The sequence below is a fragment of the Elephantulus edwardii genome, unplaced genomic scaffold (genome assembly GCF_000299155.1).
Source record: "Elephantulus edwardii isolate Elephantulus edwardi_28Jun2011 unplaced genomic scaffold, EleEdw1.0 scaffold00092, whole genome shotgun sequence".
Classification (NCBI taxonomy): domain Eukaryota; kingdom Metazoa; phylum Chordata; class Mammalia; order Macroscelidea; family Macroscelididae; genus Elephantulus; species Elephantulus edwardii.
In genome coordinates this window covers 11,679,498-11,684,071 of record NW_006399842.1, presented here as the reverse complement: position 1 = coordinate 11,684,071, position 4,574 = coordinate 11,679,498, and the positions used below count along the sequence as shown (strand labels likewise).

At 40.7% G+C, this 4,574-nt stretch overlaps 1 pseudogene; it reads left to right on the top strand.

Annotated features, from left to right (window-relative positions):
• The window catches only part of LOC102862435, a 13,442-nt pseudogene extending 12,274 nt beyond the window's left edge, over window positions 1-1,168 (top strand).
• Window positions 1,169-4,574: the final 3,406 nt, after the last annotated feature.

The following is a 4,574-nucleotide window of genomic DNA, read 5'->3' as shown; positions in this document are numbered from 1 at the left end:
CTCAATTCTATTCCATTGATCTATGTGTCTGTCATTGTACCAGTACCATGCTGTCTTGACTACCACGGCAGTGTAGTAGGATTTTAAGTCAGGGAGTGAGATGGCTCCTACCGTTTTTCTATTTTTAAGGAGTGCTTTGCTTATTTGTGTATCCAGCCTTTTTTTAAAAATTCTTTCCCCACCTCTCCATGTCAGTCCTGTTTTGTAATAGTGGTGTTGTTCATATTTGCCTTTTTGTAACTGAGATATTTTACTCAGCATAATGTCCTCCAAGTTCTTGAGATGATCTTGAAATTAATTCAGTTGGGATACACTCAAGGGTGTATTTTGGCTCTCAGAGACTTTTAATTTTTTCAGCTTCAGTTTGAACATATGTATGAACAATTGATCATCTATTCCATCATTGGCTCCTACCCTTGTTCTGACCAATGATATTGAGCTTCTCCACTGTCTCTTTCCACAGATGTAGTAGATTTGATTTCTGTATAATTCATCAGGTAAGGTTCATGTGTATAGTAATTGTGTATGTTTTTTTAGAAAGGCATTTTTCCTTGGGCAAGAGCCCCGTGTGTTCCAGATGATCACCTAGAACTTTGGCATTCAGCATCTCTCCAGTGGCCACTTCTTACAAGAAAACATCCAAGCAAACATGGAAGTTGGCGATATGGCAAAGCAGTACATAAAGAAAGGTCTTTGGTTCTAGATGATGTGATCACACACCTAATGATGTCAGAGCTGGATGGAGGATACTAGATAGTTTCCCTAGGACTTCAGTACAGACAGAGGCCCTGGACAGAATCTGTGAGCTGCATCTAGAGATCTCTTTGCATATTCCATTTGAAACACTCAAAGATTGCTTCAGCAGATGTTGGATTCACCCAACCTAAAGTTCAATCCACCTCATATATGTGGAATTGATGACATCACTGGTGAACCATTAGTTCAGCAGGAAGACGATAAAGCTGAAGCAGTTGCTGCCAGGCTGAGAAAATACAAAGTAGTGGAAAAGCCAGTCATCGATTCATACAAATGCTGAGGTGTGCTCCATCAGTTTTCTGGTACGGAGATTAACAAAATCTGGCCCTGGCCCTGTGTTCACACACTGATCTCTAACAAGATCACGACTAGTGGATCCAAAGAAGCATACAGAGCCTGGCAAATAAAATAGCCAGGAATATATGGTCCTTCATCCAGTTGTATGTGAAATATTGGTGCCATGTCCAAAATAAAAGCTAGCTGATACAGCTTGCAGTGTCTGGTTTAAATGGTGAACTGATAAGACAACTAATGAATAAAGAGATTTAATAAGAGATGCTCTGCCTTTCAAAAGGAGGGGTACCTGTAGATGTTTAAGATCAGCACAGTTCTCAAGCTCTTCATGACACAGAAAGCGCAAGTCGGATTTCAAACAATACATGATCTAAACTCCTGCTAATTTTGACAGCCATATTCTTGCTCTGATAGCCTTTTTACATGTGATATTGGTCTTTGGGTTCTTTCTATCCCCTCAAAGGCCATTAAACTACAGTACCCTACAACACAAACAGTAAGGGTTGTAGCCAAGGTCTTGCCCCAGTTCTCTGGTTTGTGCCCTCCCTGCAAAATAGGTTGAAGAAAATCCAGTTATTTTCTCTGGTCTTGAGAGACTGTGTCCAAAACTTTTTGTTCTTTCCAAGTCCTTAAGTAGGAATGGCAATTACACAGCCATGCTTCTTTCAGAATTTGGTTTTTACTACTTTTTATTCAACTTTGTTACTTGCACATCTGTTTTTTTCTCTCTCAAGTGATATTGATGGCTGTAGCTTTTGTCCCTGTCAGGTTCGTTATTGTAAGGGCTGAAAACTAGGAGAATATATAGATACCTTCATGCACCAGGAATGAGTTCTGCAGAGGGTCTTACACTGCTGGTGTGGCTCACATGGATTGACACTGCTTTCCTTTTTTTTTTTTTTTTTTGTAGGAGGGAATCCTTAAAGTTTTCAGAAACTCTTTTAAAAAAATTACGGGGAATAGCACCCACACAAATATTGAATGATCGTGTCTCGTATGTAGAAGTAACAAGGCCCTATGAAATTGCTGAACTGAAGGAATATTTTAGCTTTTTAAATCAGGAAAACAAAAATGTATTTGGAAAACACTGTTAAAGATGATGATGACATTTTCTCCTGAAAATGAGCCAGGCATATTATCAGTGGTAAAGGGAATGGAGCGTATAAGTTTGAGGAAAATGTTGTACTTGTTGTGCCTGAGCTGAGTATGACCGTTTTATGATTATGGGGAAAATTTTTTTTTGTCTATTCCAAAGATGCATTTTATGGGTTGATTGTAAAGTATAGAAAAAAAGATCATAGTATTTTGTAAAAAAAACCAAGATATTTTTCAATGAATAAGCAGCACTGGTGGCTTAGTGACAAGAAGCTGTGCTACAATCCCAGAGACATGTGGTTCGGATCCATCAACTGCTCTGCAGGAGAAGGTTGGACAATTTCCTTTCATGAGATTAACTGTTTCTGAAAACCTGCTAGTGGGTCAGCTCTGGGGCAGTTCCAACTCCGTGGTCCACAACAATGACAAGAAGCCATTGGTAGTAAACAATTTTATCATGTAATTTTCAGTCTCATTTCTATTACTAGGTCCCTATTTTCCTACTATTAATCTTTCTTTGTTGTTTCTAACTTTGGATTCCAATCACTGTTGTTGTTATGTTCTGTCGAGTTGCTATGTACAACAGCCCTAAATTCTGCTCTGTCCTGTGCCAATCGCACTGTCTCTGACACTCGCATCCTGATTACCCCAGTCACTGAATCAATCCACCTCATAGAGGGCCTTCTCCTCCTGCGCTGTCCTCCCTCCACCCTACCAAGCATGATGTCCCTCTCCAAGGACTGGTCCCTTCTTACAACATGTCCAAAGTATGTTATTCAAAGCGCCAAAATCCTTGCCTCCAAGGAGCCACCCGGTTTAACTCTTTCCAAGATGAATCTGTTTGTTTTCCTAGCAGTCCATGGTATTTTCAATGCTCTTCTCCAGCACCACAGCTCAAAGGCATCAATTCTCCTTCTATTCTCCTTAGTTACTGTCCAACTCTCTGATGCATAACAAGTGATTGCAAAGACCATGGCCTATATCAGATGCACCTTAGTCTCCAGAGAGACACCATTGCTCTTCAGTACTTTGGAGAGGTCCCTAACAGCAGACTTTCCCATTGCAATATATCTTTTAATTTCCTAGCTACTGGTGCCAAGAATGTTGACTGTAGAGCCAAGCAAACTAAAACTGAACAATCTCAATCTCTTCACCATCCATCCTGATGCTGCCAATTGGTCCAATGGTGAGAATCTTTGTCTTCTTGACATTGAGCCTCAATCCATACTGAAGGCTGCAGTCCTTGACCCTCTGCAGCAAGCACTTCAGGTCCTCCTCATTTTCAGCAAGCAGGGTTGTGTCATCTGCATAATGCAGATTGTTGAAGAATCTTCCACCAATCCTGACACCACACTTCTCCTCAAAGAGCCCAGCCTCCCGGATAATCTGTTCTGCATACAGGTTGAAAGGGTATGGAGACGGTCTGTTCTGCATACAGGTTGAAAGGGTATGGAGACGGTACAAATCCCTGGATTACGCCCTTCTCAATTTTGAACCATGCAGTGTTTCCCTGCTCTGTTCTGACGACTGACTCTTGGTCCAAGTATAGGTTTCACATTAGCACGATCAAGTGTTCTGGGATTCCCATTCTTCTCAGAGTCAGCCACAGTTTGTTATGATCCACACAGTCAAACGCCTTTGCATAATCAATGAAACACAGATATACAGTCCTCTGGTATTCCCTGCTTTCAGCTAAGATCCATCTAACATTAACCACTATATCCCTAGTACCACGACCTCTTCTAAACCCAGCTTGGACTTCTGGCAGTTTTCTGCTGATGTGTTGTTCCAGTGGTTTTTGGATAATCTTCAGAAGAATCTTGCTTGCATGTGAAATGAACGATATTGTTCTATAGTTTCCACACTCTGTTGGGTCACCTTTCTTTGGGATGGGAACAAATATAGATCTCTTCCAGTCAGTTGGCCAAGTGGTTGTTCTCCAGATTTCTTGGCACAGCTTGGTGAGCACGTCCAGGGCACATCTGTTAGCTGAAATATGTCTAGTTAATATTAATCATTCTGGTTACATGGTTGGCAAATTTCAGACTGCAGAAGTTGGCAGAAATTATAAATTTCTTTATATTTTTACTTTGGTGGTTGATGTGTTAATTTAGGTATTGGTTGTATGGACTAATGAATGGTCTTCCCTGTAAGTGTATGAGTATTAGCACTGACAGCACTGTGCTGTAGGATTCTACCACCCAACTGAAATATTCTTTATGATGATTGATACAACAAACACCATTATTCTTCAGTTTGTCCTTTCTTGCAGAGTAGACATACGATTGATTCAGAATGGTCAATTCTAGTCCATTTCAATACAATACTGTCTGTTGTTGTTGTTGTTATGTGCCGTCGAGTCGTTTGCGACTCATAGCAACCCTATGTACAACAGCCCTAAACCCTGCTCTATCCTGTGTCAATCTCAT